At 43.0% G+C, this 25,401-nt stretch overlaps 1 long non-coding RNA gene across 1 annotated transcript in view; it reads left to right on the top strand.

The window, feature by feature from the left end:
- Window positions 1–25,144, top strand: part of LOC145360318 (uncharacterized) — an 87,384-nt gene extending 62,240 nt beyond the window's left edge. Inside the window, exons 3-4 of the long non-coding RNA XR_013889687.1 lie at window positions 5,451–5,538; window positions 23,843–25,144. This is a non-coding gene — a long non-coding RNA (uncharacterized LOC145360318). The remainder of the gene's footprint in view (window positions 1–5,450; window positions 5,539–23,842) is intronic.
- Window positions 25,145–25,401: the final 257 nt, after the last annotated feature.

The following is a 25,401-nucleotide window of genomic DNA, read 5'->3' as shown; positions in this document are numbered from 1 at the left end:
AATTTTCTTTCACTGCAGTGGGATGGAAAAAGCCAGCTGGCGTGAATGGTTGGAAAATTCTGGAAATGTGTCGTTGTCACTGTTGTGTTTCTGGGTTTGATGTGAGTGTTGACATTAGGGCTGGCATGGTGGCACAGTGGTTAGCACTGCTGCTTCACAGCTCCAGGGACCTGGGTTTGATTCCCGGCTCGGTGGAGTTTGCACATTCCCCTCATGTCTGCGTGGGTTTCCTCCGGGTGCTCCGGTTTCCTCCCACAGTCCAAAGATGTGCAGGTTGGGTTGATTGGCCATGCTAAAATTTCCCCTTCGTGTCCTGAGATGCTTAGGTTAGAGGGATTAGTGGGTAAAATATGTAGGGATATGGGGGTAGGGCCTGGGTGAGATTGTGGTCAGTGGGCTGAAAGGTCTCCTTCTGCACTGTAGGGTTCTATGATTATTAGGAAAGTGAGAGTACTCAGTAGGTGATTGAGAGGATGGTAGTTATATGATTGGAAAGATGATCCACGTGTGGGGGATTGATTTAGGTTAGGGTGAGGCGCTCTCTGATGCGTTATTCACCGAGAACTTCAGCAGCAAAGGCGAGTGGTGGGTGACACCTCTCTCATTCTTCCTGCTGCTCTCCCTCTTCCATCCCTTCCTGCACTCCTTCCTGCATAGGTGCTGCTAAGGGCTGGTCTCTCTCAAGTTGCAAAATTTATGCAGCATGTCACGAAGGCGAGGTCAGCAAAATGACAGTTTAACTGGACCTGTGGAGCCAGGAGGGTCTGGAGAATGGTCCCAACTCCATAATGGCGCTCCCTACCTCACCAGGTAGAAACTCATCAGGACAGCATTGAGCAACCAGATTTGGCTGTGACTTAAGGCATGATTAAAGGCATCACTGACCTGGAAAGTCGTGGAGGTGGATGATGTTAAGGTGTAACCGGGGAGGAAATGGGAAAGGCAGGGCTGGGGTGGCGGTGGAAGTTCATCTCAGATTTGGTTATTGCCCCAGTTTCCAACAGTCCGGTTCAGCTGATGACAATGGCCTGAACTTCAGAATTCCGAATTTCAGAAAGCCCTTCTTTCAGAATTCCGGCCCCCACCACTTTGTGCGGGGGAGTGGGTGGTGTGGGCGGATTGTAGTTTACACATCCGTGGTTCAGAGAGGCAGCTGCACATGCTAAGGTGGAGCTGCCCTCAAACAGATCCAATTTTTGCTGATGGGACAGTCCAAATCATAACAGGAGATGGTCTGAAGTTGCTGGAATTATATAGAGAGGTAGGTTTTTATTTGGAGAGGCAGAATATCTTTTTGGATATCTGGGATACCTTTCGGGGAGCCAAGGTTCCCTTTGAGAGAGATCAAGTACCCTTTTGTACTGTTTAATGTAGATATGAATGCGTGTAAAAAGTGGATAAACACATCAGAACTGTTAAGGTAATTGGAACTACCATGCTGCCAAGGCATTTAAATCTCCTGACCTTTAAATTGAAAAAGCAGTCTGAACTTGCTTGCTTTTTCACTTTGTCTGTTAATATAAGCTTAAGATGGGAATATTCTCATAGTGCTGTAAGAAAGGTAGTTCTTAGATTTTAACTCAGCAACAATGAAGAAATGGTGAAACATATCCAAATTGGAATGATGTGTGACTTGAAAGGGTACTTGGAGGGATTGTCTTCAACTCATTGAAAGCTACAAGATTCTTACTGGATTCGACAGGGAAGATGCAGGGGGGATGTTTCCTTTTACTGGGATGCCCAGAACCAGGGATGCAGTCTGAGAATAAATGGTAGGCCAATTAAGACTGAGGTGAGGAGGCATTTCTTCACCCATCCTTCCCGCTGGCAGGATCATCCAGTCCCGCCGATGGTGATCTCCCACAGCGACTGGAACATCCAACCATCGGCCAATGGTGGGCCGCACCTCCGCTGCCAGAAAACACACCGCGGAGGTGGGTGTGGGAACCCCCCCCATTGTTTTCTATCTTCCAGCCAGTTCCCAGAGATTACCCTGAATCCCCAAAGACCTGAGTTTAATTCATATTTTTTTCATGTGGAGCATGAAAGAGCTTCTGAATGTCAAGGTGCAGAACGTCACAGGGGTTTCCACAGTTATCACTTCCTCAATAAAGATAAAAGAGAGTAGGTTGAGCGGGCAGGATCTCCCCCCTTCTGAATTCACCAAATGTTAACTAGACCATTGTCACCTTCATGCCTGTCTTTCATTCCGTGAGCTGATGCCAATTCAAGAGCTCGCAAGTCTCTTTCTGCTCATTTCCTCCTCCCTGTCACTACGTCCACGCAGTTTGGCATGATCCTCCCATGATTACTCTCAACAGCCCTTTCCAAGGAAGGTTCCCCTCTCTGCCTCCTCCCACACCCCTCGTGCTACTCTTCCAGAAATTTCCCAGCGGGAGAAAATAATGAATGGAGCATTATTTCTTTCTCACCTTCCATCACCTTCATACAACCTTGAGCAAAGCACGCCTGATAAGTTCCAAATGAATAAGAATTGTAAACATTTTCTGCATTGGATTTAAAGTGATTTTTATTTCCTGTTGCTGCCCTCACTATCATTTATCAAATATGACGTCACTTGCACTGTATGTTGAAAGATTAGAACTAACTTCCTTTTTTTTTAAACAAAATACAGATCGTGCATTCTAGATTTTGTGAGATGATCTCTGTGGGCAGAATGAAGGCTCAGTCACAAGAGCCTCTGTTTCAACCAGAATAAAGAATCGATTTCAGTATTGAATTAACAAAGCAAATGGCTGCACGCTTTTCAAACGTTTTGTTTAAGTAATCAGATGAAGATGGAATTCCATTTTTATTTCTTATCATAATGCAGTAAGATTATTATGTTTGCAAAAACCGGTGGTTGCAGCTACACAATGTGACACGAGTCAGGAACACAGTAACCCAGTCATGTGAAATTCCTGTCTTCTATTTTAGTGATCTGAGCCATTTATTTTAAACATTATAACACCCTTTGTCACGATGGCAGGCAAAGGAATTTCAAATGAATGTGTTGGTCTGCTCATCACAAGCTTTTAATCCCCCAGATATTTAATATTCTTAATCACCTCATCAGAAAAAATTAGTAACTCTCTTTCTAATGGTGGTACGATGGTTAGCACTGCTGCCTCATAGCCCCAGAGACCCGGGTTTGATTCCCGGTTTGGGTCACTGTCTGTGCGGAGTCTGCATGTTCCCCCCATGTCTGCACGGGCTTCCTCCCGTTTCCTCCCACAGTCCAAAAGAAATGCTAGTTGGGTACATTGGCCATGCTAAATTCTCCCTTGGTGTTCCCAAACAGGCGCCGAGTGCAGCAACTAGGTGATTTTTCACAGTAACTTCATTACAGTGTTAATGCAAGCCTGCTTGTGACACCATAAATACACTTTAAAACTCCTTTTGGTAATGTTGGGCATTGTTGCAATAACCCACAATAATCTGAGGAGATTGCTAGAACTACACGAAAAGTGTCTTTTTGAGTGGTCTCACTCTAAAGTTATTTTAATATTGAGACTGGCAATTTTGATTGATGTGCAGTTCCCCGCTATCAGTCACACAAAGATGGTGACCTGTAAAATCCCAGGACTCAGTGACACATTTTCACACATTCTCTGAACTGTCGTTGGTCTCATCTTAATGACCAGGTCATTTTGAAGAGCCTGCACCCCAATAAACAAGGAGGGACCAGACCTGAGGATGTTGTCCTGGGTTATTACAAGTTAATATCAAAATGCCTCCTGTGTGTTGCAATGACTTTATATCCAAAGTACAATCAATAGACTGTCAGTGCCTACAAGAGCAGGTCAGAGGCTAGGAATACTGCAGCAAGTAATTCATCTCCTGATTCCCCAAAATCTGTACATCAGCTACAAGACATCAGAAAAGAAATGATGGAATATTCCTCAGTTGCCTGGATGGGTGCAGCTCTAACACTCAAGAAGCTTGACACCGTCCAAGACAAAGCAGCCCACTTGATTGCCACCATATCCACAAACATCCACCACTGACGCTCAATAGCAGCAGTGTGTACTATCCACAAGATGCACTGCAGCAATTCAAGATCCTTAGACAGCACCTTCCAAACCCATGACCATGTCCATCTAGGACAAGGGCAGTAGATACGTGGGAACCTGCAAGTTTCCCTCCAAGCCACTCACCATCCTGACTTGGGAATGTATCGCCATTCCTTCGCAGTCGCTAGGTCGAAATCCTGGCGTTCCCTCCCTGTCGGCTTTGTGGATCAACCCAGAGCACGGGGACTGCAGCATTTCAAGAGAGCAGCTCACCTTCTCGAGGGCAACTAGGGATGAGCAATAAATGCTGAGGCTTAGCCAGCAACGCCCATGTCCCGCAAATGAATGTCAAATGTGAAATCAAAATTGCTTCTTATTAGTGCAATACAATCTAAAAAACCTTTGTAAAATCTAACAGACTTGGAACAGTCCTTATGAAACAAAAGATGCTGGGGCGGGAAGTTTTCTGGTCTCCCCACAGTCAGTGGGATTCCCCATCGCCTCCACCTCATACCGCCAGGAAACCCACAGCGGGGGTGTGGCGTTGGAGTGACCAGAAGATCCTGCCATTGTGAACAGCCAGAAGATTCCAGCAGCTGTATATGATGTATACGTGTACCTTTCATTTCAGATCTCATCAGTGTCTTCATTCAGCTCTTCATTAGTTTCTACCAATTATTTTTATATGGACTAATGTGACCAGATTATATTTCATTTGTGTTAGTCATACAAGTCAACAGATACAAATCTATATTTATTTCCTCATTGTTGCTACTGAAGAACACAAAATAGGAACATGCAAAACTGTCAGGCAGGAAAATACCAGCCTGTCCATCAACCGTGCCCCACGCTATAACGGTTGGGCCATCATGACTAAACATTTCTTCCCGGTTCCCAGTCACCGCCACCACCTGCCCCCATGCCCCCCACCCAGCCCACATACTCTCTGGGGAGAAGCTAAATAAAAGACAGAGAAAACTCTGCTGGTTTCGCGGACTGAATCACACCATTTTGTTTTGTGCCCGACACTTAATTGCCTCAGCGACATGCACCACTGTTAGTCAAAAACGCTGAGCATTTGAGAGACATTGGGGCGGAATTTTACCGGCATGTCCACCATTCCTAGGCCAATGGAAAAGGTCGCCCGCCGAGCCTTGCCCGTCCCTGGAATTGGGGCAGGCATGCCGGTAAAATTCCAGCCATTATTCAGACTTTAAAGTCAAAAGTGATTGAGTGTATTTGGTCGGCGAAATGTAATTGCGAATGTTTGTTCTTGCTGTTATAAATCTGACTCTTCTGGCTACTTTCTATATCATTGGACGGTTCGCGCACCAACCAATGCAGACAAATTTTCTTCAACCAGTGACTTGCTCAGGTTAATTCTGTGAGTCACAAATAAAAGCCAAATCATTTTACACTTTTTATTTGATTTCCCAGGTTTGACCTCCCTGGCCATCATCAGTAGGCCTGGAATATTCGTGAGGCACGAAATCCTCAAGTCAGACGTGCCAATCATCATTTGAAGGTATTATTGTATTTGTATAGAATTTATGTACGATTTATCTTATGTTGCCTTTAGCAACCTGCACTATAGGTCAACCAGCCTCGTGTGTCATTTTTGACACGTTGTCAAAAAGGGAGTGACAGGTTTTGGGGTAGAGGCAAAAATGCCAGAAATGGGTAATTCTATCATTCAGGGACGTTAACTCACCTGATGAAGGAGCAGTGCTCTGAAAGCTCATGCTACCAAATAAACCTGTGGGCTTTAATCTGGTGTTGTGAGACTTCTTACAGTGTCATCAAAAGCATTGCAACATCATCATGCAGATACTTTGATCCAATGGATGAGTTTTTGTTTCTTGAACGTCCTGTTAAATACCCATACTTTTCCTCCATTACCAGCAGGTGTTCTCTACCACGGTTTCCTTGAAGGCAAACGTATCAGAGCATGCATCCTTGTGACTCGGCACGGTGGATGAATATAGGAGACAGTGCAGTTACAGTCATAGCCAGGGGGCAGAGAAAGATCAACTTAATATGAGGTAGGTCCATTCAAAAGCCTGATGGCAGCAGGGAAGAAGCTATTCTTGAGTCGGGGACCTTGAATTGGATTCAATTGGAATTTGGTTTTTGGAGCAAGCAAGGAATGGATTTCAGATTCACAGAATCACGGAATACTACTGTGCGGAAGGGGCCCTTCAGTGCATCGAGTCTGCACTGACGCATGAAAGGCCCTGACCCGACCACCTAATCCCACTATCCAGCAATTGGCCCATAGCCTTGAATATTATGGTGTGCCAAGCATTCATCCAGGTACTTTGCTTAGTTCATTCTGAGTTTTGGCTTTGTAATTGGAAGGTTGGAGTAATTTTTTACTCATTCCTGCTGATTTTTTAACACCCGTTGAACGGGTTGTCCATTGGAGTAAGGTGGAAATTGCTCATTAGGTTCCTATAATGTTTAGATTAGTTTATTAGTTATTGATCACAGTTAGGCTTACATTAGCACTGCAATGAAGTTACTGTGAAAATCCCCTGGTCGCCACAGTCCCACGCCTGTTCGGGTACACTGAGGGAGAATTTAGCATGGCCAATGCACCTAACCAGCATGTCTTTCAGACAGTGGGAGGAAACCAGAGGAACCCACACAGACACAGGGAGAACATGCAACCTCCACCCAGACAGTGAGCCAAGTTGAGAACTGAACCCGGGTCCCTGGCGCTGTGAGGCAACAGTGCTGCCCTCTGCCAACATAATCTTGATGACATTTGAACTGGTACATGAGTAAGCTTCTCAAAGTTTATTAGGCTAGACGAAAGCAAACCAGCAGCTGGTGAGAAAGATTGAGTGACTGTTGCGGTAGACAAAGAGTCTTTCACAAAGCCTGGAAGAACAATAAAATCACATTGGAAATAATCACGATTTAATGAATGAATTACTTATTGAATCAAACTCAGAAACCTTTGAACCTGTGTTCGAAACCTCATGTTACAGCCAACTTTTTCTCTGGAACTTAAGATAAAATAGTTTCCAGATAGAACATTAAAAGATGGTATCATTTAAGAGTAACTAGAAACAGATTTATGCAGGAACTGTTTATTTTGCCTGTTTTTTCCTCGAACAGCGCTTTTCAAGCAATAATGGTGTGTCATTTTTAACTCCTATCCCCTCTGATTCCTCTTATCCCCTCTGTAGCCACCATCCCCACCAAAACTGTTCTATCTAATCTCAGATATGGGACGTAAGCCACCGTGATCATTTGATCAATCTTGAACATCAGTATGTTGCAGTGAAAGGATAAAAACCAAACAGACCGAGGACGAGTGTTGTGAAGTAGCGAGAAACTAGAAATACAATTGAAAACAGAGCAGTCATGTTACTTTTTCTCTTGGTTGCACTGAAAACACTCGAATCAAAACTGATTCTGCAGTTAACCACAGTAACTGCCACCTACATGGTGCCTGCTGAGTGTTCGCTAACTCAACAGAAATACAATAATGGGTAGCAATTAATAATATCATTCATAGCAATCAACTATATTGTGGTTCCACACATTCTACTGGCCACTTTAAGTGATCATATGGGGCCTTGACTTGCTTTACTGTTAGATATGGCATTCTTTTCATAGATTCATAGAATCCCTACAGTGCAAAAGCAGGCTATTCTGTCCATCAAGCCTGTACTGCCAACAATCCCAACCAGGTGCTGTCCCTGTAACCCCACATGTTTACCCTGCTAATCCTCCTAACAGTGAGGGGCAATTTAGCAAGGTCAGTCAATCTAACTCGTACACCTTTGGAGTATGTGGTGGGGGGGAACGAGAGGAAGCCCACACGGATATGGGGAGGACATGCAAACTCCACACAGACAGTGGCCTGAGACCAGAATTGAACCCGGATCCCTGGCACTACGAGGCAGCAGTGCTAACCACTGTGCCACAGTGCCAGTGGAGATGGATCTGCTGTTTGCCATCGGCCATCCCTCGATTCGAGGATGACATCTCCTCAGAGCTGCCAGTTTCTGCCGTGGCTCTTCCTGTGACTGAACGGGTTTGATTCCTTTGGGCACATGGGACAGGATGTCCGTGGAGGTAGTGGGATCAGAGTGCAGGATTTGCTGTCTTTTCTTTCCTTCTCTGCTGTCACTCTGCCTCATCATTAAGATATTCTGTTGTTAGCATGTTAAGATAATGCTCACCTGAGCTGATTCTCATACTTGATTGGATTGCGGAATGAAAGGAAGGTAACAGCAAAGAGAACAAAGTATAGCTTTGGAACAGGCCCTTCGGCCCTCCAGACCTGTGCTGATCATGATGCCTGCCTAAACTAAAACCATATGCACTTACGGAGTCCATATCCTTCCATTCCCATTTATTCATGTATTCGTCTAGTTGCCCCTTAAATGCCGCAATCGTACCTGCTCCCACCGTGTCACCAGGTAGTGCGTTCCAGAAATTTCTTCCAAGTTAATGACCTCCCCTTCACAAAACCATGCTGTCTATCACTAATAAGTCCATTTGTTTCCAAATGTGAGTAAATTCTGTCCCTAAGAATCATTTCCAATAATTTCCCTACCACTGATGTAAGGGTCACCGGCCTATAATTCCCTGGATTATCCCTGCTGCCCTTCTTAAACAATGGAATGAAAATTCAAATAATCTCCTACCATAATTTTTAACAAAGAATATTCAAGAACATTGTGTAGAAAAGCTGAGTAGAACACCATATTTGTAGCATCTTTCATGTTTACCCATCTTTACTCAGTGTCATTTATTGAGATTCATAATCTTAGGAGCTTTATATCAGTATGCATTTTAGAAAGTTCCACAATAACTTGCTCCTCTAATGTCTTCTTCTCAGCACTGGTTTGTATGCTTTTGGAGCTGACAACACAGTAATTCTCATGTATCACCCACATAGGCAGACTTGTGAGTTGTATGGTCAGGGTTTTCAAGTTATCAGTCAAAAGAAAATATATTTGCTTCAACTCATATCTGACCTATTCATACACACAAAACAGCACTCAGAGATTTACGATGTTAGCTTAACACAATGAAATGGCCTACTTACTGCTTCATTTAACTTAGCAAATGTCATCACTTTGCTTTGGTATGTTGTGCAGGTCTAAGAGGTCAAGATCACACGTGGATTTAGCATTCAGAAAGCAATGAATAATCTGAAGAAAGCAGGTCAGGAAATGAACATCTCTGATTGCAAGGTGATTCAACTTAAGTTCTTCAATTTTGTTTCCACCAATCTGTAAAGAATGAAATAACATGTTCATCACTAATCAGGGCAGTCACACAGAGTCCACAGCACAGAATGTATCTTTATTTTTGGGTGAAAATCTGAATCCACGCACTGACTTATTAAAAAGGGCACTGTTAGATTGCCATTGTGGCTTTATTTTGCTGTGAGAATTTGACCATTAATTGCTTGTGAAATGTTTTTGTTTCACATTGATGACGTATAAAGTCATCACTAGTGCAAAATTATATAGACGGGTTAATTGAAAAGGCAAGAATGTGGCAGATAGAATATTGTAAAATAAAGTTTATGTATTGGTCACAAGTAGACTTACATTAACAATGCAATGAAATTACTGTGAAAATCCCCTAGTCACCACACTTCAGCACCTGTTTGGGTACACTGAGGGAGAATTTCGCCTGGCCAATGCACCTCACCAGCATGTCTTTCAGACCGTGGGAAGAAACCATGCAGAGAGCATGCAGACTCTGCACAAACCTGGTTTCCTGGTGCTGTGAGGCAGCGCTGCTAACCACTGTGCAACCGTGCCACCCTCGTGGGGAGATATGAAGTTACCTACCTTAGTAGGAAAAATAGAAAAGTAGAATATTTTTTAAATTGTGAGAGACCGTGAAATGTTGCTATTCACAAGGGCTTGGATATCTGTAATGATGCACTTTCAGAGACTCCGTTAGTGAACAAAAATCGATTATTTAGTGATCTTCAAGAGTAGTAACATGTTTGTAGCTAACACTAAAATACCTCTGCCCAGGAGAGGTCCTCCCCTTGAGGTGATTCCCCCAGGCCAGGAGACCCTTACTCTGCTGTGTTTCCCCTAAAGGGACAATCACCACAATGTCCTTGCATGTCCCTGAATCACAGAAAGTTAACATGTAGGTGCAGCAATCAATTAGGAAAACAAATGCTTTATTTGTCTTCATTACAAAGGGATTGGTGTATAAGAGTAAAGATGCCTCAATGTAATTGTGTAGAGTTGGCCTCCTTAACTAAGGAAGAATATACTCCATAGAATCCAAGAATCCCTACAGTACAGAAGAAGGCCATTTAGCCCATCAAGCCTGCGCTGACAACAATCCCACCCAGGACCATCCTCGTAATCCCATGAATTTGCCCTGTTAACCCCCCTGACACTGAGGGACAATTTAGCGTGGCCAAGCAACCTAATCCACATATCTTGGGACTGTGGGAGGAAACCAGAGGAAACGGACACAGTCACGGGAAAATGTGCAAACTCCACATTAAGGGGTTTGATTCTCGACCTACCAAGCTGTGATGTACCCAGAAAAGGTGCTTTCTATGGTGCATCTGTAAAAGTTGACCTGTAAAAATGTTCATGTAAAGGGGAGGAAGCCTCAGCCTTGCAGTGTTTCATCAGCTACTACTGTGTACCAAATCACATGTTTACTCAGTGGCTGAATATTCAGAACAGGAAACAGCAGCGGAGAATATGAAGGCAGTGATATAGAACTAGCTGCAAATCTGTCCGCTCTAGTGGACTGTGCGTGATCCAAAGAATGTCCACTTTTCCAGCACTAAGGGACAGCAGGCTGATGGAATACAACAAACTGCAAAAGGTGTTTTAAGAGCAATGAAGAAATTTTAGCATTCAGACTGAGGCCAGACTTTCGCACTTAAACTTCCAAACACCACGGATATGTAGTTTTTATGTTGTTTTGCAAAACAAATCTTATGTTAATCTTCACAAAGTAAGAATAAGGGTAAGGAAGGGCTTCAGAGTGGGCTTGTGACAAGAATTAGAATGAATCTTTGTTACTACAGGAATGTTCATCAGAAGATAACATATCGTTATGCAGTATATAGAGTTTAATGACCTTCGTTTGAAGCCACCTTCCTGTTAACTAGTTGAAAAAGAAACAGAAGTAGTTCTGTGGCACCTTAAGGAAGGAAGTATAGCACCCGTTTTCTTCCAGGCATGTAGATTTCACGCTGTTTTGAATCGCTATATTTAGAATGTTTGTTTGCGTTTTATTTTTTATTCAGAAGGCAGTGCACATTTCTGCTACGATACCCAGCAAGCCTTTTGGAAATCGGGACTGCTGAATTGATTTCCCTACAATTCTGTGCTTGATGGCTCTACTTAAGAAAATGTCCCATGTGTATTTCTAATGCAAAGACTTGTGAGTTTCTGTAGCCTTGCTCATGGGGCCTTCAGCCTGCTCTAGCCTTAAGCCTGAGGAAAACCTGCTCTCGTGAGCCAGTGAATGGTACAAAGAAGGGAGAAAGTAGAGCAATTATTATCGCCTGAAGAAACAAAAACCTGGTTAGTCCCGCCATGGTAGGTTGTATGCCTCCAGTCGACCAATTGCTAAAGAGGTTAGGCCACCACATACCAATTGCAGGAGAACTAAGAGCAATACAGATCACATAGACGCCATAGACCAATTCATAGAATCACAAAATATCACAAAGTGGTCAAAGTACAAGAGGGGGCTATTCAGCCCATCATGTCCATGCTCTGTGAAAGAATCTCACCCACTCCCACCCCCATGCATTTGCCCATAGCCCTACATTTTATTTCTCTTTCAATAATTATTCAATTCCCCTTAGTTATCTTATTCCATTGATACACTTATAGGATATCTTAGGATTTTCCCTACTTTTACCAGCCTGAGCTTTTTCTCATATCCCCTTTTTGCTCTCTTGATTGCTTCCTTAACTTCACCCTGCACTTGCTGTACTTCACTAATGCCTCCTCTGATTTGCACTCCTGCTAAAAACCTCTCTTTTCCTTTTCATTGTATTCTGAATAGCTCTGGTCATCCATAGTTCCCTGGGCTCATCACTCCTTCCTATTATCCTAAAGGGAACATGTTGAGCCTTACCCTCCCCATTTCCATGACCGCACCGCCGCCACCCCCCCCCCCCAACCGATCCTCTGTAGATCTCAGATATGCCGGCGTTGGGGTAAACACAGTAAAAAGTCTGACAACACCAGGTTTAAGTCCAACCGATTTATTTGATAATAAACTCACTAGCTTTCGGGTTTGTCCCTTCGTCATGTCACCTGATGAAGGGACAAACCCGAAAGCTAGTGAGTTTACTATCAAATAAATCGGTTGGACTTAAACCTGGTGTTGTCAGACTTTTTACTGTGATCTCCTCACAACCAGCTGTTTTTGGTCCATCTTCGCCAGATCCTGCCTTATTTTGCTAAAATCTGCTCCAAAACTTTCTTTTTTTGCAACTTGTCTATTTCTTTATCCATAACAGGCTTAAGTTGTACCATGTTGTGATCACTATCACTAAGATGCTCCCCCACCACCATCTCAACCATCCGTCCAGCTTCATTCCCCAGCATTGGGTCCATCAGTGCCCTATCCCTCGTTGGACCTTCTACCTATTGACCTAAAATATTTTTACTGTACACATTTCAAGAAATCCATTCTAATCCAAGCTTGTAACACTATGTCTAACCCAATTGATGTGGGAAAGTTGAAATCACCTAATATAATTACCCTATTACTATTGTTTTTATACACCTCCATGAATTATGCACATACTGGCTTCAAAATCTCCAATAACTATTGCTGTGTCGATCTTTCTGTTGTCCCCTTACACATATGAGCTAACAAAGGTGCTTTGCACTGTGCTCTGGTTGCCCTGCCCTGAGGAATCAACTCTCTCACCAGTGTTCAAAACAGAATACTGTTTAGAGAATGATTTGCATTCAGGGGGCACTCCTGGACTACCTTCCTGGTCCTCCTTAACTGTCTGGCTGTCTAACATTCCCTCTCTGCAACAACCTTAAATTGTGGGCTAACCAGTAAACATGCCATCCTTGCAGTTGTACCACTGTGCCACCAACTGCTGTTCATGTTCTCAGTCAGAGCTCAGTTTGCTGCAGCTAATAGCTCTTCTTGCCCAGGTTGTTGTCCAGGATGTAACAAGTGTTCCAGAGTTCCCACATTGAACAGGATGTGCACTCCATGGGTTCAAGCTACCCTATAATGCCTCTATTTATTAGGCTTTCAAGCCTAAAACTTCAAAACATGAAAACTCACCAGCTCCTTCAAACTAACTACCTATTTTGTGCCAATGTTTTCTTCGCACTGATTCTTAATCCGTATTCCTGAGGCTTTGCTTTCACTTTATTTGCAATTGCTGAAATGAATGCTGATGGCAAATTATCAAATTGGCCATAGTCGTATGCTAATTAATTAATCTAGTCTTTCTTTAGATATGTAAATGTGTATTAGCTGGAATTTTCAAGCCGCTCCCACTGTCAGGATCTTGTGGTCAGGCCGAAAGGGAAACCCCCCACCGCCACAGGTTTCTCGACATTGGGGGTTGCATATACGGGAAGCACCGCTGACAGTGGCGGGACCAGAAGCCCCCACTGCCAACCAACGGCAGACCACTACCACGCCATGAAACACACTGCAGGGGCGTGGAAGATCCTACCCAGTGAAATAAAAATTGGCGTTTACCTGAACACTGACCCCGAGTGACCCCTTACCATCAATCACCTTTGCTCTTACTTCTTATTGTGTTTTCCTGCTCTGCTGTGGCTGATGTTTCCCATACTATTTTTGAAGGTTCTTTTCTCCCACTGCACTTGGGCTGCTGTACGGTTAGTTCGCCCACTGGCATCAAGGCTAGAAAAGCCCAGGGAAAGGAGCTAAGGTCAAAATTTTGTATAATCTATCTAAGTGCGATCCTGAAATTTGAATTTGTTGTTCCGATTAAAGGCAACATAAGATTTTTTTTTTCTTTAATCTTCCATCATTCCAAAGAATGGCAAGTAAGAGGATCTGGCAATAATGTGAGTTTCCCTGCTTTCTAAATGTTAAATGTGGTGTTTCTGAGATGCTTTCTCTCAAGAATACAAGTTCTGAATCTAAATGAAGTCTGAATACTAAGTAGCTGTTTAATGTCTAAAAAATTTATTTCATGGGTGTTGTCAAAACCATTTTGGTCAAATTTGGTGGTCCAGGAAGATTGAGTCGTCTTGATTTGATCTTGAATTGATTTTTCTCTAAATCCCAACTTTGACTGTAACGCTACATTCTGCACCCTCACCTTTCCTTCGCTATGAATGGTATGTTTTGTCATATAACGCGCAAGAAGCAATACTTTTCATGGTGTGTTAATACATATGATAATAAATCAAATCAGATTTTAAAAAACATATAAAGGTATATTTTTACAGTTATACTAGTGTGGCACCAGTTACCGCTCGTGCTCTGTAAGTCAGAGTTTCATTTGCTTCAGCTAATGGTTCTTCTTGCCCATGTTGTACTCTTTATCCCTTTCTCCTGTCAGATTCATGCTATGTGAAACATCTTCTAATTAGTGTTTCCTTTGCTAGCAAGAGATTTGTGGAATGACACTGGAGGACAGAAATACCCTAAAATAAATGCTGGAAATATGTAGCAAGAGTTTGATGAATGACTGCCTACTTGAACCATTAATTTGTCTTTTGCTTTCAGTTGTTTATTTCCAGAGATGTTTTTGTTAATCATGAGAACCATTAAAATGTTGTCATGGGGTATAAATGTAGCAGCCTTAAGTGCCTCCATGTGAAATTATTTTCTTTGACTTTTTCATGCACATACTTGGGATATGCGCAACATTGGCGATGCCTGTCCTTCACTGCTCTTGAGAAGATATTGGTCGGTTGCTTTCTTAAGCCACTGTGGTTGACACGGTGAAGGTACTCCGAGATGCTGTTCGTTAGGAAGTATATGATTTTGCTCATCAACAACGTAGGAATGCCAACGTACACCCAAGTTAGGATGGTTCGACACTTATAGTGGTATAAAGAGATGGTGATGTAGTGATGCACCTGCTGCCCTTGTCTTTCTGGATGATGAAACTGAAACTCAGTTCAAAACTGTGATTGATTTGTGTTTTATTCAGCAGGTGTATTAAGGGTTATTAGACCAAGATGGGCAGATGAAACTACTGATCATTCATGATCGAGTCGAGTGTTTGGCCTAAGGGGCTGAATACTCTAACCTATTCCTGTTAAGAAGTGAATGTTTCAACTAATGGTGAAGGTGCCTGCTTTGGCCTAAGTGATGTTGAGCTTTCCTAGGGTTGTTGTATCTATATCTGTTCAGATGGGAGTGAATATTCCTTCAAATTCCTGACTTATGCCTTTAGCCCTTGTCCTCTGTGCAACTAATGAAATACAGATCTTAGGGAGTTCCTCTCAATTCACCACTTAGTCAAAAGAATAAATAATATACCAAATCGCCAAACAAATGACTTCAATGTACAGAATGAGGAAAGTAGACATTAGCTAACCTAACTCAGGACCTCATAATGATTAACAATAAATGCCATTAAAGCACAGGGATATGACAATCAATTAGCATGATACTAAAATGAGATTGGACTCTCTTGGTGCGCTATCATTAATTTTTGTTTTGATTTGGTTTGGTTTGAGTTAGTAATGTATTGGGATACAGTGATAAGTATTCTTTCTTGTGCACTATACAAACAAAGCATACTGTTCATAGAGTAAATAGGGGAGAAGGAAAGGAGGGGGTGCAGAATATCATGTTGCAGTCACAGGATGAAGAGAAAGATCAGCTTAATATAAGATAGGTCCTTTCAAAAGTCTGATGGCAGCAGGGAAAAAGCTGTTCTTGAGTGGGTTGGTACACGTTTTCAGGCTTTGGTATCTTTTTCCCGACGGAAGAAGGTGGAAAAGAGAATGTCCAGGTTGTGTGGGATCCTTGATTATGCAGGCTGCTTTCCTGAGGCAGCAAAGAGTAGACAGAGTCAATGAGTGGGAGGCTTGTTTGCGTGATGGACTGGGCTGCGTTCACAACCCTTTGTAGTTTCTTGCGGTCTTGCTCAGAGCAGGAGCCATACCAAGCTGTGATGCATCCAGAAAGGATGTTTTCTGTGGTGCATCTGTAAAAATTGTAATGAAATCATAAACTACTCACAAAAGGTTGAAGGGAATATCCCAAGCTTCCACTACAATGGTTCATCATGAAATCTTTGGTTCGTTGACATTAGTTGATGGTAAATTGCAGGAAGTGCGCCCCTTTCATTTTCCAACAAGCCCTCACTAATACGATAAAAGCTCAGGAAGCTCCACCAGATGGTTAATGATTTCTTCATCTATTGAAAATGGAAGGAATTGTCCCCAAATTAATGTCAGATTCGCAGAACAAATAATGTGGCAAATCATTTTGCTCCATATGTGTAGAACTGTTACCTTAATGGGACTATTACATGTAGATGAAGACCCAGTGATCTGGGCCAATTCAAATTTTATTCCAATTTTGAGTTTAATTAATAATCGATGTCTAAGTAATAGCTACAGGGCAGGATTTTCCTCCAACGCCCCCACCCCGCACTCCATGCACGAGATTGCCTGCCATTGATGGGTGGCAGGATATTCCGGTCCCTGTCAGCAGGTTTTCCTGTTATCTGCACCTTCCACTGGGGAACCCACAATGGGAATGGCCAATCCAAAGATGTGCTGGTTAAGTGGATCGGTCATGCTAAATTGACCCTAGTGTCAGGGGGATGAGCTAGGGTAAATACAGGTTACAGGACTAGGGCTCAGTGGGATTGTGTTCGGTGCAGACTTGCTGGGCCAAATGGCCTCCCTCTGCACTGTACAGATTCTATGATTCTAAAATTTTGGCCATGAAATCAGATGGACGGTTTGAACTTTGACTGACTCGAGGGGATTTTTTTTAACATTTCTTTCCTGTGCCATTAATTCTCGTGACATTGTAAACATTGCTCCTTTAGCTTCGACAATCTACATTATTAATAGACATTTTTAACTCGTATGTGAGAAACTGCACAGTTGATGAATGAGGAAAAATTATTTGGGTACTTCAGAGAAGTTCCATATGACTTTTATTTCTACACATGGACTTTTAAAAGTAGCTTCACTTGTCTATTTTAAACTTGAAGAAATGAGAAGTAGTGACTGAATTTCAATTTCAGTTTGGATACTTAGTATTTAGAACTGAGAATAACCATTTCTGGTAAAGAGTTTGGAATAGAAAGATTGGGTAGCTAGGGGTCTGCTTAATAAGAGTATTATTCAGGAGCACAATATGAAATATACCCCTCAGTGAGGAATACAACTAGACCTGTGAGTTGACAAATTGGGGTGTACTTTGTGTAATAGGGGAAGTTGTGCAGTTGACTGGTGAAGTAAAGTCGCATTGGTGCTAGGGGATTAGGACAATGCCTTATCCCAAGATAACACCGCAGAACACTGAAGTAGCCCCGCCATTCATATAAATGTGCCAGGTACAGTTGTGGACTTCCTGGGTTATCATTGCAACATAGATTAACCGTAACTGCAGAAACTCTTGATGGGGGCCACTGAAGGCCAAAGGGGGATTACCATGTGGGGGTGGGCAACTGCTTTTGGTTGCAGGTGAAACCCCATACCTTACAGCTGGCTATTCTAAGTCATTATTGAACAGTACACAAGGAACTAAAACCTGCACTTTTTTCATGTTTTGCTATTTATAATTCTCAAAAAAGTGCTTTTTCCAACCTTGTGCACATTAAGAGGAAAATATTGCAAAATTAAGTATCTCAAAGGCAGCTCTGAACTTAAAAGTTGAAGGCTGTCTTGGGCATTGGAGTGTATATGTTGGTGAATATGTATCACAGAATTGTTACAAAGCAGGAGGAGGCCATTCAGGCCATCATAGTCTGCACTGGCTCTCTGAAGGAGCATTTCAACAAGTACCATTCTCTTCCCTCCTCCCCATAACCCTGGTTGCTACTTTTTAAATGGTCATCAAATTCCCTCGGAAATGCCTTGATTGACCCTGCCTCCACTACACTATCTCAGGCTACGCATTCCAGACCCAAACCACTCGCTGTGTGAAGAGCTGTTCTTTCAGATGTTGCTTTTACTCCTTTTAGCAATTATTTCGAATCGTCACTGATGACGTTATTCTGTGTTATGTTGTTCTCCAAATAAGAAGTGACCAAAAAAAAACCTCTCAAGCAATGTCTAGAGATCGCAGAGTGAGATTGCACCATTGGAAATTAGTAAGCATTAAATTCAATGAAAATCCTGTCCGATGCTTTGATCAAGGTCGGGCTGTTTATGTTAACTCATCTGTGACGAATATGGCAAGTAAAATTCAATTCATTCACGTTAACCAGAATTGTATATTTATTTATTAAGTGTCGCAAGTAGGCTTAAGTTAACACTGCAACGAGGTTACTGTGAAAATTCCCCACTCTGGTACCTGTTTGGGTACACTAGGGGAGAATTTAGGATGGTCAATGCACCTAACCAGCACACCTTTCAGACTGTGGGAGGAAACCGGAACACCCGGACAAAACTCGCACAGACACGGAGAGAACGCGCAGACTCCACATCGACAGTCATCTGAGGATGGAATTGAACCCGGGTTCTTGGTGCTGTGAGGCCCTGTGCTACTGTGCAACCCCATGCTGCCCTATATGACCTACACGGCAGGATTTATCACGTTCTCTTCCTAGAGCAATGATAAAGAGCAATGATAATTGCTCTTCTATCACTCTCTGGCACCACTTGTACCATTCACTGTGCCATCGTGCCACCCAATATCTCAGATTGTCAGTTTGTGTCTTGCCTCTGAGTCAGAAATTTGTGGATGAGAACAAAGAAAAAGGGTACAGCAGAGGAACAGGCCCTTCAGCCTCCATTCAGCCCTCCATTCAAGCACCAACTGTGGACATAGATGTATGATTTGACTGATGTTCCAGTACTGAGGGAGTACTGTATTATCTGAGATGCAGCCCATCAGGTGAAGTGTTAAACCAATGGACCATTAAACTGTCTATCTGTTCTTTGATTTACTAACCTGTGGTTTTAGTGGATGGAAGAAGATCCCCTGGTACAGTTTGAACGGTCAGGCCTGTTGTTGCTTTGTTCGTCGTTTCTCACTCAAGCCATTGTCTCCCAAAAAATAATAATTGGTTATATGTGGAATTTGCTGTTTGAAGAACAGCCATTACCTTGGCCTTCTTAGCAGCAGTCATTGTCCTTTCAAAATGACTCCGACACAAACGTGGTGATCCCAACACTCCAGCTTAAAAATCGGTGGTGTTGGTGGTCGAGGGTGGGGAATGGGAGGGTAGTGCTGGTGGGGTGAGGGGAGGGGGTGCAGGGAGAGTTCACCTCTGTGATCCCACCTCTGCTTGACCCGAGCCTGTTTTCTTCAGTAAACCTTCCAAAGAAGAACCATGTTGTTCTGAAAATGTAAGCTTTGTTTCTCTCTGCGCAGATCCTGCCAGATCTGTTGAACTTTTCCAGCACTTTCTGTTGTTGTTACATAGAGTCATAGAGGCTTACAGCATGGAAACAGGCCCTTTGGCCCAACTTGCCCATACCCCCCCCTTTTTTTTTATAAACCTCTAAGCTAATCCCAATTGTCCCATATCCCTCTATACCCATCATACAATGTAACTGTCTAAATGCTTTTTAAAAGATAAAATCGTACCCGCCTCTGCCACTATCTCTGGCAGCTTATTCCAGACACTCACTACCCTCTGTGTGAAAAAACTGCCCCTCTGGACACTTCTATATCTCTCCCGTCTCAGCTTAAACCTATGCCCTCTGTTTTAGACTCCCTTACCTTCGGGAAAAGATATTGACTATCAAGCTGATCTATGCTCCTCATTATTTTATAGACCTTTATAAGGTCATCCCTCAGCCTCCTATGCTCCAGAGAAAAAAAGTCCCAGTCTATCCAGCCTCTCCTTATGACGAGATTCTTGTTACGACGAGAATTTATTGCCTGCTACTATAATGGCAATTCATGACATTGAGTGCTTTGTATAGGGTTGTAGCCAATAAATGTAAAGGGACGTGTGGAGATGGTTAATGATTTCTATTTGTTTAGCTGGGCAGCTAGTTCATGATGTCAACAGCATGGGTTCAACTCCCGTACCAGCTAAGGTTATTCATGAAGGTTATTCTCAATCTTGCCCCTCACCTGAAGTGTTGTGACCATCGGATTAATTCACCAGCAGTAAGTTCTCCCTCTCAAGTGGCAGATCAGTTTGTGGTCATGTTGGACAATGGTGAACTTTTTTACACAGTATCCTTGCTCTGAATGATTTCTTCAAATCTCTACACTTGTGCCTTATTTAGTACCAGACATTCTGGGTGCTGCATACTTCATTTCCCCTTTATGCCATTTCCTTCAGAGCTGCTGATATTTGCAACATTGGTGGCGAGGTGATGGCATGGTGGTATTATCGCTAGATTATTAACCCAGAAACTCAGTTTACGTTCTGGGGATCCAGGATCGAATCCCGCATGGCAGATTGTAGAATTTGAAATCAATAAAAAGTATCTGGAATGAAGAATCTACTGATGACCATGGAACCATTGTCTATTGTTGGAAAAACCGTAATAGCCCTCATATCCTTTAGGGAAGGAAATTTCCTGTCCTTACCTGGACTGGCCAGTTGACTCCAGATGATTGACTCTTAACTGCCCTCGGGCAACTAGGGATGGGCAATAAATGCTGTAAGAAGTCTCTCAGAGACACTCACCTGATGAAGAGTCAGCGCTCCAAAAGCTTGTGCTACTAAATAAACCTGTTGGACTTTAATCTGATGTTGTGAGACTGTGCTTACCCCAGTCCCAGTGCCGGCATCTCCACATCAATATTGCTAGCCAACCAGCGATGCCCATCCCATGAATAAATAAAACATTTCGGTCTGCTGTGTTGCATCTGTAGAGGGAGGTCCCTGAGGCACTCTGTTCATTGAGAGCAAATCGCATTTCATCCCCCCCCGCCAGACAGCAGCGGATAGATTTGCTCAGATTATAGGTTTCCTCCTGATGCAGAATGTCTTTAGCTACAGGCACATCATGTTTTAGGTGTCTCACGTAAATTCTGTTCGATAATGGAACTGCGAGTGAACCTCAATAGTTCAATAACATTGCCACCCTTGGCCTCAGCAGGTACCTTATCAGTAATTGCCAGTGCTGGCTCCTCCGTGGGGTCCCGACCTCCAGGCACTCCTGTTCCCTCCTTGCTAGCTCCTGCTGCCTCCAGTTGAATGCCACTTTGTGCTGCAAGAAAGAGGGAAATGGGTCAATGAGTGTCTTGCTGTACGTTTGGGGTGATATGACTGGCCTGAATGAATAAGTAACATTATATGCAAGCTGTAAGATGTGGATATGAGGCACTCAGCAGTGCTAAGTGTGTGAAGGTGCCATGGAGACTGTGAATATCATGTATGGGGCCTGATTGTTAATAGCTGAGCAATGAGGGTCTGGTGATTTCAGGAGCTTCTGAAATAATGATGCAGTTGATAAGATCTACTATTTGAAAATGTGCTCACTTTCCTTGACCATTGGTGTGAGAGAGTTGAACTTCTTGCAGCCCTGTCCTTGGGCTTGACTCCTTGGCCCTGGCCTGCTTGGCTACCTGGTACCAGTGCCTTCTGAACTTGTAAATGAAGGACCTTCCTGTCCAGTTGTGGATACCTCTCCCACATTCCACCTTCTCCAGTGCAGTGTCCAAATATCCTGAGGCTTATCCTCTCCCACGTTGTGCCATTACACAATGTTCCATAGGTCAGATCCATTTTGCTCATCCCTCCATTTCGAATCTTATTATTGATATTTGGTTGTGGTGGCTGTAATTGTATCTGCGTAGGCCCTAAGTTCTGAAATTACCTCCCTGAACCTCTCTGCCTCTCTACCCCTATTCCCCACTTTATAATCTACCCCCTTTGACCAGTCTGCCATAATATCTCTAATTTGTGGCTGGACGTAAAATTATTGGTTGACAACGCTCGTCTTGGAGCCCATTTTGAGGCACCAGTAAAGATGCTATCTGACTGCAAGTTGTTGTTGTTCACTTCAAACCCTGATGTATTGTGAATCGCGGATTTCATCCATTTCCCACAAAGACCTTCTACTTCGCTGTTGAATGAATTTTTCAACATTTATACCTGTAGATGTTTTAGAAGCAGATCATTAACACAGACGGGTTGTGACTCATTGCTTTTTCTTCCATTCCTGCTAGCAAAGCTGCAACCTTGGGAAGTACACATTTGAAAATCCCCATGTTCTTTCTATCTTATTCATAGATGGTACATTTTAAATAAGATGTTCTATATTTCTCACATAAAGTAAAGTGGGTCTGAGCACTATGTATCCTCATTCCAGACCAACATGGCCAAATCCAGATCAGGTGCTCAACAATGGGTTTTGGCGTCATAATGTGTCAGCAATGGCTGAGTTGGTCGAACCCTCATCCCTGAGTCGCAAGGTTATGGGTTCAAGCCTCTAGCCAGAGCCTGAGCACAAAAATCAAAGCTGACACTTGACTGTAGACTGAGCGCCGCACTGTGGGGAGCGCCGCACGGTGGGGAGCACCGCACGGTGGGGAGCACCGCACGGTGGGGAGCGCAGCACTGTGGGGAGCGCAGCACGGTGGGGTGCACCGCACGGTGGGGAGCGCTGTACTGTCAGAGATGTCAGTATTTGGGTGAGATGTTAAATAGAGGCTCCATCTCCCTGCTAGAATGGATGTAAAAGATCCCATTCTGAGGATAATCCAGTGGCCTGACAAATATTTATCCCTCAATCGATATAACAAAAGCAAGATGATCTGGTCATTATCATTGTTCTTTGTTGAGAGTTTGCTGTGTGCTTTGAGACATCCAGTGGCCGTGAAAATTGTTATATTAATACAAGTCTTTCTTTCTTTCATGTGTAATATGAGTAACTATCACATTAGTGCCATTGTTTGGTCTTACTCTATTTGCAACTTTGCCAAAGATGCTATTCCATAAAATGAATGAGTTAACATGCTTTTTATAATAGTTCGTGCCAGAGTTTGAATTTTAGAGATGGGGTCATTTTGCTTTCACTGAATAGGTAATTTTGGTACCCCAATGATGCGCAGGGGAATCCCTCCAGGAAGTTCCCATGTAAAAGCTAATCCGTCAATTGCACTGGGCCTGGAACCGTCTGACAGAAATGATTTAAATTGCTACCTTCAGATGATTCTGCTAGTTTTACTCTGAGAGTTAGAAGACCCCCCAATCCCCTCCAGGACCTACCACAGCACCCCCAGCCCTTCCGGACCAACCCGACCCATCCCACCCTCTTTTGATGTTGATATAACCTCAGGCTGACGTGACACCTGATTAAACGGCCTGACAGGAAGCCAGCGGGCCGCTGTTATAATGAACTTTCGTGAGATGCAAGTGAATGCAAATGGCATTCACGCCACCAGTCAGCAGTAAGACCAACCTGCCGTTAACCCGCCACTGGGAGAATTTCAACATGACTTTACGCCAGCGTGTTTCCAAATTTTTGGCTCCCATTGGATCATCCACTCCCAAAGCCACTGCAAGTGGGATGGGGGAATTCTGCCCATTTTAACTCAATCAAGATATGGCCCAAAGATGAGAGGATATTGTTCAACCCCACTATATTTCACATTTCCTTTTGCTTTATCATCTGCTGCTTATAAGTAGTCAGTGCTTTGTAGGATGTTAAAGTCAAATGCTGAGATTATTAATACTACATTGTGACATTGGGCAATATTAAATCTGACACACTGTTCTGTCTGTACAGGTGGAGAAATGACTGAAGAAGGATTATGGTCTGAAGCTATTTAACAACTAAAGGAATCGTAATGACCTGACAAATTACACTGAAAGCACAAGACAATGTCTGAAGAGCATAAACACGGAAGATTCAAGGGCAATTAGAGATGGGTAATAACAGTGTTGCAGTGGTTAGCATTGCTGCCTCATCACGCCAGGGTTTGATTTCTGGCACTGTCCATGCAGAGTCTGCATGTTCTCCCTGTGTCTGCGTGGGTTTCCTCCAGGTGCTCTGGTTTCCTCCCACAATCCGAAAGACGTGCTGGTTAGGTGCTTTGGCCATGCTAAATTCTCCCTCGGTGCACCCGAACAGGCGCCGGAGTGTGACGACTTAGGGGATTTTCACAGCAACTTCATCACAGTGTTAATGTAACTTGTGACACTAATAAAATAAACTTATAAATAAAAAAAAATGCTGGCTTAGCCAGCTATGCCCACTTCCTGTCAACAAATGAGTAAAATATCATGCCAACACGAACTGCTGCCATCCTGATTGAAATACGCATTACTTAAACTGTGCACTTCTCAAGATTGGAAATTTTAACCAGTCTTGAAACCCAATTACTTAAAGGATTCATGAGCAATCATCCCTGGAAAAATAAAATGACACAAATTACCTCCCTTTCACATGTTGAAAGTACTTGTAATTTATAATATTGGCCAGTATATTTTAACTGAGAGAAGAAAATTTCACACAAACTGTAATAAGATTAAAATATTAGCTTTCACTATGAAACTTTTCATGCCTGGTTAAAAATATAGCAAAATTTTGTTGACTCACAGTGCACAGTCATATAATAATTTACTTAGGACACATTTTTAAGGTAATGCATCTAATGCTTTTCCAAGTTTGTAAATCTTTTTTCAAGTTTACAGAAGTTCCAAGCGCATCGATTTCGATAGTTTTATTTTAAGGGCGGCATGGTGGCACAGTGGTTAGCACTGCTGCCTCACAAGGACCCGGGCTCAATGCCTGGCTTGGGTCACTGTCTGTGTGGAGTTTGCATGTTTTCCCCGAGTCTGCATGGGTTTCCTCTGGGTGCTCCAGTTTTCCTCCCACAGTCCGAAAGATGTGCTGGTTAGGTACGTTGACCCGAACAGGCGCTGGACTGTGGCAGTACCTTTATTGCACTGAAATGTAAGCCTTACTTGTGACTAATAAATAAACTTTACTTTTATTAAATTTCAATAATTACATCATTGTATATGAGAATGTGGAAGAATTTTGACAAGGCAATTGCTAACCATTATGTTAGCCATAACCCCGGTGCTGATGTTACTTCTGGATTTAAAATAAAAGTGAATGTTATAACAAATTAATTTGTCTTGGTTGTTTGTACTTCTGATTCCTACAGATTCTTTGTGGAGCAGGGACTATCTATCCAGCAGGAAGTATAAAAGCAGGGAGGTCTTGCTGCAATTGTACAAGGTACTGGTGAGGCCACACCTAGAGTACTGTGTGCAAGTTTGTTCCCCTTATTTGTGAAAGGATATATTGGCTTTGGAGGGAGTACAGAGAAGGTTCAC

The sequence above is a fragment of the Carcharhinus amblyrhynchos genome, chromosome 2 (genome assembly GCF_965287045.1).
Source record: "Carcharhinus amblyrhynchos chromosome 2, sCarAmb.v2.hapA, whole genome shotgun sequence".
Taxonomy (NCBI): Eukaryota; Metazoa; Chordata; class Chondrichthyes; order Carcharhiniformes; family Carcharhinidae; genus Carcharhinus; species Carcharhinus amblyrhynchos.
This window is presented reverse-complemented; position numbering and strand designations above follow the sequence as displayed.